The sequence below is a fragment of the Bos indicus x Bos taurus genome, chromosome 22 (genome assembly GCF_003369695.1).
Source record: "Bos indicus x Bos taurus breed Angus x Brahman F1 hybrid chromosome 22, Bos_hybrid_MaternalHap_v2.0, whole genome shotgun sequence".
Lineage (NCBI taxonomy): Eukaryota > Metazoa > Chordata > Mammalia > Artiodactyla > Bovidae > Bos > Bos indicus x Bos taurus.
In genome coordinates this window covers 38313837-38326401 of record NC_040097.1, presented here as the reverse complement: position 1 = coordinate 38326401, position 12565 = coordinate 38313837, and the positions used below count along the sequence as shown (strand labels likewise).

The 12565-nt window shown below is 43.2% G+C and overlaps 1 protein-coding gene across 3 annotated transcripts in view; it reads right to left on the bottom strand.

Moving 5' to 3' along the window:
* LRRN1 (leucine rich repeat neuronal 1) overlaps positions 1 to 12149 on the bottom strand; it is a 43393-nt gene extending 31244 nt beyond the window's left edge. For 2 of the 3 annotated variants that reach the window (XR_003507733.1, XM_027522476.1), the window contains exon 1: positions 11679 to 12149. The gene's annotated coding sequence lies outside the window, so the exon portion shown is untranslated. Of the gene's footprint in view, positions 1 to 11545 lie in introns of all 3 variants that reach the window. The other variant, XM_027522479.1, reaches the window with a different exon arrangement.
* Between the last annotated feature and the right edge of the window lie 416 nt (positions 12150 to 12565).

Sequence of the window (12565 nt, the reverse complement as noted above, 5' to 3'; positions counted from 1 at the left end):
TAAAAATTATTTGAAAGAAACAGCACGGCAAAATGAAATGGACAAATGATAAGGAAATCCCTTTCCTCTTTCATTCGCTGAATATCTGTGTGTTTCCAAGTGGACTCTTCTGGGTGCTAGGGACGTGAGGCTGAGGAAGTCATAGTCTTTCCCTCAAGCAGCTGTTGAATGGAGGAGGTGGTATCACAGTGATGTAAATAAATAATCTTAAGATAATCTATGCTTGAAGAGAGGACAAGGAAATGTGGGGAAAGCAAAGACAATGTGACTAGCTCAGCCTGGAGGGAAACCAGAGTTAAAAGCACCCGGTCCTAACTGGCTGTGAGATACTGGACACATTCTGTGGGTCAGGTTTTTTCCTTATCTTTAAACTGGGGATAACACCTATGTCCCAGAGTTGCTGTGCCCTCCTCTCAGCACACTTAGAAAAAGCTATTTGTTGGCAAGAGTAACCAGAGGTGACTGACTGGGTGGCACTGGCTGTCTGTCCCCAATGGCTAAGAGTAGCAGCATCTCCATTTACCTGTCAATACACCCACCTACCAGTTGGGAAGCTCTGATTAGAAGGATGAGACAGACAATAAAAGTTGTCTGCGTGTAATTATTATTTCCAGCCCTCATAGAATTCAAAGAAAATGAGGCACTTAATAGTATTCCAACCCTCTCCTTCATGTGTAAAGTAGAATCTGCTAGCGGAAACAAGGCAGAACAGTTTAAATCATAGTAGCTTTTTCCTATGTCACTCTACCAAGGGTCTCCTTAAGAGTCACCTGATTTGGCTAGACTGGTACTTCCTCTTGCTTTGTGATTGACCTGCTCCCAGGAGGACTTTTGGTTACATTGCATTGGATTTTAATCTGGTCCCAACCAGGAGTTTTGCAGTTTAGTCAAGAAGCAAGATGGTAAATATTACAAAGACGGTGATTCAAAGAGTCGACAATGATAATGGTAGCAGCATGATTTATTATCTTAACAGTGGATCCTACAGAGTTAGAGCTGAAGCTTTTGGATCTGTTAATTGTAAGAAGGTTTTGAATTCAGCTCCTCTTTGGGGGAATGATAGCTCTGAACTGTACCTTTTCTCTCTGGTTAGAAAATCTGTTTCTAGGAATCACAGCTTGGGGGTATTATAATATTTTCAAAGAAAGAAAAGGCAGAATGGATACAAAGCACAATCTAGAAACAAAAAAAGGCTCTAATGTATTCATCTGTTTGCCAGTTCTTTCAAATTATTGTACATCCACTGATTCAAGATTTCTTGCATGTCTGGACAAATATAAGCTCTCTTGGGGTCCACCACAAAAGGGGACAATTGTGTGTACAATCAACTTCTCAAACATCCAGTCTGAATCTTCTTGTCTCTTAAAATACCTCCACTTGACTACAAAAGAGCATCCAGACACTACAGCAGTCAGAATGCCGGGCTTCTATATAAGACCACTATGACCCACTGCTGCTATTTACTATGTACTTACGTTGGTCCAAGAACTGTGCAGAAGGCTTTAGATGATGATCTCACTGAATGAGTCCAGTGATCCTGTAAGGCAGGCCTATTACTATCCCCATTTTACTGAAGAGGAGACTGAGGCTCACTGACTTCATGCCAGGTTACAGAGCCAGGATGCAGTTTGGGAACCAATTCTTCCCAACCCTAAGACCTGCCTGGTTATCCACTCTCTTAGCCCTGCCTTGGGTTGTACATCCTATAACACTATGACAGGGACTCACATGGTTTTTGATGCATCACTTGCACACCAGAAGGAACTCTTAAAGCAAAGCAGTTTTTAGAAGCAAAATCTATGCTATTGAAACTGTGTATTTTGTTTTTACCTTGAGGAGCTTGTCTGAGAAGCAGCAAAAATAAACACCTAGCCTTCCATGAAAAAAAAAAAAGAAGCAAATCTCATGTAGTTTCTAATATGGACAGCAAACTCAATACTTTTCATAATATTCAGCAATCTACTTATCTCTGCAAATATCAAATAACTTTTTGTCACAACTAATCATTTTGCTTCTTTTTTATGTGTACCATAAAGATGTTTTTCAACTTTTAGAAACCTTCTAAATTTAAACAGATGAAATAACTCAATATGCCATGTGATGGTAATGGTTAGGAGAATGCAGTCTTTAAGTACGCATTTTCATCCACTTAAAATTACTTATCTTAAATACAATTTAGAAACATGCTGTTAATAATTGCAATATAATTTTAAAGGATAATTCAATGATGATTGGTTAAATTAAAACCTCATATTTTAAAATTTAAAGTAATAAATAAGTACATCATTTTATTTTACATAAACCCTTAATAATGGAATTAGAGAATTTTTAGAGCCAGATGGGCTATGAAAGCTAGTCTAGTCCAATCCTTTTGTTTTTCAGCTGCAATTAAAGAGAAAGAAACACTGCCAAGGACTTTTAAAGTGCAGTTTCAAAGTCAGACCCAAGTTCACATCCCTGCCCTGCCATTTACCAGCTCTAAGACTTCATTTGTCATCCAGAGCCAGTTCTTGAAAGTGCCCTGCTTAGAAAGCAGGACTGCTATAAAACTGAGAGTTCAAATAAAGGACTCTCTCCTCTAAAACATATATATTATATTCATTCATTTGACATATCTATTGAGTACACACTAGTTTGTGGCCTTGGGCAAGTTACTTAATTGCTTTGTCCCTTAGTTTCCTGCGTTGTAAAGCAGGCATCTACATTATAGAGTAGTTGCAAGGATTAAATGAATGAATGCAGGTAAGGCATGTGGGATGGTTCTGGGCACACTGGGAAGGCACAAGAATGTTGGACATGTTTCTTCTACTGCTTCTACATTTTATATTAGGTAACATGGCAGGCCCTGGGGATATAACTTGGGAGTCCTACATAATATTTTCTTCCTAAAAACTAAAGTATCTCACTTACATGGAGTGAATCTCTGATTCCATTGCTCTATCTTGAGGGTGAAATCATTTGGAAACTTCTTCAGTAGGTTTATTTGGACAGTGCTATCCTTCAATGCATGAAGAGAACACTGTTCCACCAGCATTTGCCCACGTACTTTCTGTTTTTCCTTTAGATGGCTTTGAAGAGACCCAAGGTTTCCACCTGGTCTCCCAGGTGAGAAATGATGGGTTTGTGAGTATGTGCAGAAGTTGGCTGGGATTCCAGAGACAGACTATCCCTGTAGGACACAGCAAAGCTAACTGGTCCTTTGGGAATTTAAACCTGACATGAAGTTCTCTCTGTGAAGAACCGTAATTAGCTGGAAGAACAAGCGGAGAAATCCAGTTAATTGCCACTCCAGCATCTCCAGCGGTTCTATCATGGTTGGATAAGTTAATATAAATTCCATTAGTGTCTTGGAAACTCTCAGGTCATGGCTGAAGGCCTACATAACTCTCACTCATGATCTTGGAAATCACAGAATTACAAAGATGGGAAAACCCTGAACAGTCAGGCAGTTCCTCAGTCTTTCTTATCACAAGAAAATATTACACCATTCCAGAGAAGTGAGAAGTAGTTATATATTTAAAACCTTGAAAGAAGGCTCTCCCCAAAACTCATTTTTAATGTGCCAGTCTTTTGGTGGCTCAGACTGTAAAGAATCTGCCTGCAATGCAGGGCACCCGGGTTCAATCCCTGGGTTGGGAAGATCCCCTGAAGAAGGGAATGGCTACCCACTCCAGTATTCTTGCTTGGAGAATTCCAGGCTCCGGTCCATGGGGTCACAAAGAGTAGACCCAACTGAGCGACTAACACTTTCGTGTTCTTTTTGCTTTTATTAAAAGCAAATACAGAAACTTCTCGGTGTGAAATCTAATGTCATACCTGTTGCATGTGGGTGTGCAAGTGTATGTATGTATACACTGGTCATTATTCTCAGAAAAGTTAAAATAATCCTGCCAAAGAAAAAAGCAAAAGCAAAGGCAGAAAGCCACACTACTACTGCATCTCTTTTCCTAGGGAGAACAGCCTCAATTCTGTCCACATATTCTGGGTTATGTCATTTTCTTACCCTGGTATCACTCTTTTATGAACCTTTATTCCGAGCTTGTCACGGTATATTTTTAAGCTTTTAAGGTCAGCTTGAAATAAAATATTAAGAAAAGAAATATTAATCCTTAGGTGTCTGGGAAACCCAGCTTAAGTTTCTCTGCATGATACATTATAATTAAAGCACCCCTTGCTCTCTTTGGTAACCCAAGAGCTAGAATGCTGAGTCACTGTCATATTATTACCTGTTCTGACTTCATGGTCCAGGAAGCCACTTCAGTGTGAATGGGAAAAGCACTGGGTCTGAAAGAGGCGGGGAGGCGGGTCTCACCCAGCTCTGTTGTTTCCTTAGATGTGTGACCTTAGACAAACTGAATGCATTACGAAGAAGAGCCTTGCAACCCTACTTCTTTTATAGGTAAACCTTAGAGAAATATTAAGTGACTTGTCCAAGGTCACACTGAGTCTTTCCATGGCTCTGGTTCATTAGTTATTAAAAAAAAGAGAGAGAGAGAGAAGGAATGATAATATCTGGTGTCTCAGAATGCTGCAGGTCAAATGAGATAGATATTTAAGGACTCTGCTGAATTATTCGCTTTGTCAGCCACGTCTCCTCTTTAAGCTCTTTAAGCAGCTTGTACAGCCCTATGTTTCTTGTCACTGACACTCATTCTGTTTCCAGCCTCCTCTCCTGATGACTCAAGACACTCTGAATTCTGAGTTCTACAAGGAATTAACAGCTCTGTCCCCAGTGTAGACTTCTTGAAAATTTAAGGCTTGTACCCTCTTTCAACCAACTGTCCAACTCATTCATGTTCAGTACCGTTAGGTCTAAAATTGTCTCCTGCTGAGTATTGGTATTCCAGGGGATAGCCTGTTCAGGGAATGAATCAGAATGTTTCTTAAAGCGTTTGCTGGCAGTCAAAATTTGGATGAAGGCTTCTACTTCTGTACAGATTCTGTAGCTCACACTTTTACCATCACAGAGTGCTTTATTGCACTTGCCAGTCTCCTTTCTGTCACCTGTTCTAGACTTAAACTCACCAGAGCAGGATTCCGCCACCTCAGGCTGACTGACATGTGGAACAGGTACTGTTCTGCTTTGGAGGGCCCGTCTGTTCATTTTAGGATATTTAACACCATCCCTGACTTCTAGCCAGTAGCAGCCCCATCCTCAGTTGTGACAATACCTGATAAAAGTGTCTTCAAATGTCCCTTGGGGGTGAAGGGGCAAAGTCACCCCCGGTTGAAAACTTCCATGCTAGATCTAGCCAAGTGTCTTTCATACTGGGCATTCAATAAATCCCCTAAGATTACGTGACTGATGGCAACAAAATGCGTATGATGATTTAGTGTACAAGCTGCAGAAAAATCAAGCTAATTTCTATTGGTTTTAGTGCCTGGCACACGTCTGGTGCTCAGTATATATTTACTGGGTGAACAAGTGTTCTATAATCCTAAGCAGCTCCCCGTATCCCAAGTAAAATTCCTTCCCTCAAAAGAATCCGAGTGAGGTGCTGGGAAATTGTCCTGTGGTAGGACGGGTGGGGGGATTTTTAAAGAACAAAACAATCTCTTAAACTGTGGGATTAGGAACCAAGATCACCTTCCTGTGTCCCCCAGACCTTAAGCTCTCTGTTTCATCATGACATACACAACAGAAATCCCATTCTTTGCAGTGGAAATACTAGAAACATGTACTAGTGTGCTTGGATCCTTTAAAATACAACTTGGCTAGGGATGCTAAGCACCAGGAGGGATGCAGGACATCCAGAAGGTCACACGTTCAGTCATTAGTGTCAGAGCTGGGAAATGAGCCTGCGCCTTCCTGACTCCCTGTCCAGTACTTGATTACAGTGATTATTATGGATGCAAATTAAGACTTATTACTATTGTGAAATAACAATGCAGGTTAATGATATTCTTTATTGCCATGCTAACATTTTTTTCTAGAGGGGAAAATTATAGGCATGAAACCAATTAAGCAAGCTTTCTTTCTTTGTAAAGCTTTCTTAGTTTTCCTAAATGAAGATTCTCTTTGTGCTTCCTACTTAATACTGAACGCTGACTTTTTTTTTTTTTTGTCTCCTGGGCCTTCCTGAGATGGATGCTAATACTCGTGCTGTCCATTTTTCCCTATATGAATCAAAAATGACTATGCTAATACATTATCTCAAAGGGCAGTCATAAATAGGAGTAGCAAATATTTTGAAATGAATACTTAACATACATCCTTCAGTAGAGGTTAAGCATTGTTGGAAATGCCTCCCTTAAAAATCTTTGTTAATCAAAGGCTTGCAGTTGCCTCTTTCTGGATCTCACTGTAGAATGACTGTCCTCCCATGAATGAAATGATGGCTCCAGAAACGGACAACAGATTAATCTATGTATTCCTCAAACTTTACACAATCGTCCTTTACCCCCAGGTCTACATAGTATTTGCCACAAAACCCCTGCCACCAGTGTGTCTGTTTCACACACAAATGAGGGGGCAGCTGTGGAGTCCACATGTCTGCCAGTCGTATAATAGATGTGAGTGAGGATGGCCTGGGTCAGAAAATTACCAGTCATTTATATTAATCAGAGCTTTCAAATAACATTTCAACCCCTGAGCGATGAAGAGTGTAAATGGAAGGCAATAAGCCACTGTAAAAGCAGTTTTCACACCTCAGTTTTTGAAACTAAATGTCATAAATAAAGCCAGCAGTATTTTTGGAGGGTACCCCCAAGTCAAAGTTGACAGACCTCCCGTAATGTATCAGTGCAAGTTTAAGGCAAGTTCCTTTGCATCTCAGGATGATTTTCAGTGTATTAAGTGTAAGGGTCCCATCCAAGTTAAATGTTTATGCTAGCTGTGGTACTGAGGGCACAACTCCCACAGACCTTTTAGCCATCTTACTTATTAGGGCAGTCAGTCCTTCCAGCCCTATCCACCTTACCTGCTCAGATACAAATGAGGAAACTGAGGGTTTGTGGGGTAAAGAAACTGATCTAAGATCACCTGGTTATGATTAGAAAGCTGAGTTACCAACCAGATAACTGATAAAACTGCTAATAACATTCTACTTTTGTTAGACCTTTTGAAAATATTCAAAAAGTAAAAAATAATAATAATATATAAGCCTGCATATTGTTTCTTTAAAAAAAAATTCTGAACATAAAATGGAATAAATTTTATTTATTGAATAAAATGCTTAGCACTTCTGTTGGCATGGCATTGTTTAGTCTCTAAGTCATGTCTGACTCTTTTGCAACCCCATGGACTGTAGGCTGGACTATAGCCCGCCAGGTTCCTCTGTCCATGGGATTTCCCAGGCAGGGCTTGGCATTTCCTACTCCAGGGGATCTTCTAGACTCAGGAATTAAACCCACATCTCCTGCATTAGCAGGTGAGTTCTTTACCACTGAGCCACCAGGGAGCCCAAGGGTGTCCATAAAGTCTGAAAATATATACTATATGATTGTATCATATATTATAATTGTAATGCCAGTAAACAATTTATTATGCATTTGTCTGTTTTGAGACTTGGATACTACATCCAGTGATGGATCCATAAAGTAGGCAAATGTGAGTGAAAGAAAGTCAGTCGTGTCCAAATTTTTGTGACCCCATGGACTATACAGTCTGTGGAATTCTCTAGGCGAGGTTACTGGAGTGGGTAGCTGTTTCCTTTTCCAGGGCATCTTCCCAAGCCAGGGATCGAACCCAGGTCTCCCGCATTGTGGGCAGATTCTTTACCAGCTGAGCCATCAGGGAAGCCTAAGAATACTAGAGTGGGTAGCTTATCCCTTCTCCAGCAGATCTTCCTGACCCAGGAATCGAACCAGGATCTCCTGCATTGCAGGTAGATTCTTTACCAGCTGAGCTACAAGAGAAGCAAGTAGGCAAATAGTACTATGATAAAACAAGAAAATTTAAAAAGCAAATTTTATTTAAGACTTATAGAACGAATGATTCCCTTGGTCACTAAAGTACTGAATTTTACATATAGGGTTTAACTTTGGTCTCTATTCTGCACTTTGAGCCAAAACAAGAGAGAATACATGTTTTTCGGACTTTATCTATATAATTATAATTTCATCCTGAATAAAATATTAATCAAAACTCTATTCATGAGTTAAAGATACTTCCATTGTTCCCAGAAACCAAAATATGATTATGATTCTGAAATAGAATTTGCTTTATCTCCAGATTGCCTTAACCCAAAATAGATGTTCTGCATAATAATTTTGAAAAGTTAAATACAATATTTGAGCAACCTTACATTAGTGCTCAAGTGAATCATTCAAAAAACTATTATTTAGTAGCTTAAAAATAAATTATAAGAAAGTATTATGAAAGTCTAGTAAAAAATGACATCCAGGTCCTATAATTTACCACATTTTACTTATGGTTTATGGTTTGTTTATGGTGGCATAAAAAGGTCTACCATTCTGATTATTTAAAATCACACCCAACTGGCTTGGGAAGTAGCAGTATAATTCTGTAAAGGCAGATTTTCTTTAGTACCTACTGGGTTCATTCCCATGAGTATAACTGCTTTAGAATATGTGCTAATTGTTCTAACAGTTCAGGTCAAAAAGCTAGCTTTAACAGGTTCGAACCAGAGAAAATCAGTGGTTGTGTTTCTCCTGGCTTTTTGGGAATTACAGACACTGTGCAAAAGTACCTATGTTACTGTTTAGAACCAGAGTATGCAGTTGGATCTGGTCTAAGATTTTATTTAGCAGAGTGATACTTTCTAATAATAGGTACTTTATTACTTTTATTTACCAAGGAATAGGCCCTAATTTTCCCTTTCATTAGACTTGTGGAACAAAGATCTCACACAGCCAGGATAACAGCCAAAGAAATTCTCACAAAAGGTGAGACTTTGGTCATTTTAAAGTTACCACATTTGTTTCGAAAATATCTAGATGATAACTTTACAATAAAATGGCTTATTGCCTAGTTTAGAAATGCCAACTACATTTTATAGGTACCCTTCAAGTCCATAGTAAAGACAGAATCCCAAGTTTAAGTCACATAAGAGTTTATTATAATGATTTGTAACTTTCTGACTTCTAGATAGCTCAGAGACAGAAAAATGTAATCTTGGCTATAACCTTTTCTTACTTAAATTTGACTCAGTTCAGTTTTACCCTTCTGGGAAAGTACAGCGTTATGTGTTTAAAAAAAGTCACTGAACCAGCAAAAATAACTTAAGAAAACAGGTAAAATAGCAAACTAACATCTGTTACCCATCCCCTAAACCCCTCCCACCCCACTGAACTTCAAAACAATATTGTCTCTCTCTCTCTCTCTTTTTTTTAACTTGTATTTTAATGTCCTTTTCAGTGAATATATAGAATACAGGGGCAAATGCTTTTCAGTGAATAGGTTCTTCTTCCCTTCAACAGTGACTGAGGCTGAGAAAAGATGAGGCCACTGGTTGGCTTGTAAGTAGGTATGATCCCTGGGACTCATGTGCAGACCACACTGCCTGCCTTTTGTTCAGCAGTTGATCAGTGCCAGGAAGTCAGCAGTGCAGTGGTCTGCTAGCTACTCTTAGACAAGGCAGACATTTCTCTGTTTGGGGGTCCATTGCATGAGTGCCTCCCTATTCACTGTTCTGTCCTGTGGCCCTGAAGGCCCTCAGGTGACCAGGAGTGTGATGGTTTCATCTCCTGCACTTCTACAAGTTTGGTGCCTGTTACTGAATTGATTTTGACAGGACTATGAAGATCTTCTAGTGAGATCTTCCTGTCAGCCATCTACAATTCTCTTCAACTATATTGTATATCCCTGAGGATGGAGAGCCTATGCGAGCAGGAAGTGGGATTACTAAAAGGAAAAGAGAAGAAACTCTAAATAAAAGTTGAGGGGTCAATTCAGAAATTACTTCAAACCACCAGAAGTGGAATTAAGTTACCTTCTGCTTCATTTAACACTTTTCCTCACTAGCTCAGAACATCCAGCTTAAATATTGCAAAAAACACACAGCCAGGTAAAGATCAAGCAGTACTTGGAGCTTTCAGTACAATCACACTCAGAGATTTTGGCTCTTGAATAAAAGTGTCAGCAAGCCTTGGAATTCCCAAAGAGAAAAACTCACTGAGCCTTTATTCCATTTTCTTAAGGTCTATTGTTAACTAAAGACTCCTTGTCTTTTCAAATTCCTTCATGTGAATGGATGAGGCCAGACATCTGCCAGGATTTGCTCACATTTGCATGCAAATCAGAGACTTAGGGACACACATGGCCCCAGAGCCAACAACACCACTTTTTAACTGTAGACTTACACTGATCAAAGTACCTTCCTGAACTTTCCAGTCCTCTAGTGCTGGCTTTCAAAAATAATCGGCATATCCGAGTAGTGTTAATGCTTTTGAGGCCATGGTGGCAGAGCAAATTGCAAAACAAAACAATATACTGTGTTTCCCAAATATCCTACAGGCAAAAAGCTCTCAAGTCAGCAATACCTGTCCCCTCAATGAATTCTATTTTCTTTATTATCTGGGTCTGGGAATGAAGATGCTAATAGTGGTGTGCGATTTAGAGAAGGGTCTATTTTCTTCAACTCTTGGCCTGTGGGATTCGAGAGTTGAATGAATCCCTCAAAACCTTCACACCCCGGTAATTCATTAATTCAGTTCCAGGCGCTATGGTTACAGAGGTGAACTCAGCAGGCAAGGTCCCCATCTCTCTCCCGAAGGCGGTACTACCGCCCAATCTCCCAGTGCCAGTATCCAGGCCGGCTTCCTTACAACCATCCTGGGACGGGTTTTCCCACCAGTCCCGGGTGTGCCGAGCCCCTCCAGCTACTCGATCTTTCCACCCTAGCTGGGCCTACCAGGCTGGGGCTCCCCTCGGTGAAGGCAGTCACTGCCGGTCCCTGGGAAGTGCCGAGTCGGCGGCTACCCACACCCCTCTCCAACGCAGCACAAAAGACACCCGCTGGCAAACTTTGCTCGTTATCCACCCCAGCCTAGCCGGGAACCAGCACCGGCTCCGTGCCTGGAGCGGACAGAGTTTCCCAGACATTTCTGCATCCCTGGCAAACCTCCGGAGGCTGCCACCCTTTCTGCACTCAAAACGCGACGCAGGGTGAGGTCTTTCCCCACTTAGACCGCGCGACAGCTGAGTTGATTCTTTCGAATGCTTTCACTTCAGTACACTCAAGTGCTTTGTGAATTACGCCCCTTACCCTTTGGCCGAAAAGGCCACCGCCAAGACATCCTCTCTCTCTTCTCTTTCCACAGCTTGCCACCTTCTTTCCCGTTTTCTTAGCCCTTTTTCCAACTCCCCGGGCTCCCTCCGACTCCGGGCTGCATTCCTCAGTTCAGATTCCAGCAGCCCTCCTTCTTCCGGATCCATGGGCATCACCCTCCCCGCCTTCGGTCCCGGGAATCTAACGGGTTCGCCTCCTGTTACTGCCTTTTGCTCATTTCTGTTCGGCCTTCCTTCCGAATTACCGTTCTCCCCGACCCCAGTGATTTTTTCCCCCCCGTAAGGAGGTTACTAGATTCCCGCTCCCCCGGATCCGTCATTTTCCCCAGCTTCATGAGCCGCGCCCCCTCGTACCTCTTAGGCCCGCGATCTTGTCCCACGGTTCCCCAGACCTTTCTCGGGCCCTCCAAGCCACGAAGTTTGCCTTGACTTCCCCTCGCTGCCGCCTACGTCTCCCGCCACTGCCCGGCTGAGCGAGCGCACTTACCCCGAGGCCCGGCTGGCAGGGGTGTCGGGGTGCGCACTGACCAGGCACCGGAGGCGGCAGCAGGAGGAAGACGAGAAGGAGGAGGACCGGCTGAGCGGCACCTCCCTCCAAACCCACAGGCACTGGCTCCTTAGGGGGCTCGCGGCAGAGCACCAAGACGCGAAGCGAGGCAGTAGCACGAGCAACAGCTGCTGTGCGGGCCTGGGCTCAATCCGGCTCTCGGGGGCCGGGCAGAGGCAGGCAGGATTGGGATAAAGGATAGAAGCGGGATGCTGACAGCGGGGCAGCGAGTGTCCAGGTCCAAAGGAGGGCGTCCGGGGCGCCTAGGGATGCCACCGCGCGGATGCTGCTGCCCGCGCTGACGCCGGCGGCCCCTCTCCCCGCCCGGAGGGCGCTGCAGGCGCGGGCGCACGGGCCTCGCTTAGCTCGCCGGCTAGCTGCCGGCGCCCTCGGTGCGCCCCGCTTTGTGCTCCCCGCAGCCGGCGTGCACCTGGTGTAAGCAAAAGCGGTCAGCTGATGGGCTGCACTCCCATTGGCTGCTCCACGGTCTCCTCCCCTCCCGCCCGACCCCCTTCCTGGCCTCCTCCTCTGGTCCTCCTGCCCCCCCACACCACCCCGACTCAGCCCGGTGCTGGGGCACCATCTGTAGCCGGCCCAACAAAAGCGTAAAGCCGTGGGTCTCGGCTGGCTCGGCCTCCCTGAGTCGCGGCCGCGGCCGCTGCGGGGAGCAACGGGCCACCGCTTTTTGTCTAGGGAACGACAGGCTGCGGCTGGGTTAGGCAGGCAAAGCACATTGCCGTTTCTTAGCAGAAAAGGTACCCAAAAAAAAGGGGAAAAAAAAAAAACCCTTTCTACCAGGCCACCTAGGCACAATGGAGCCAGATTTC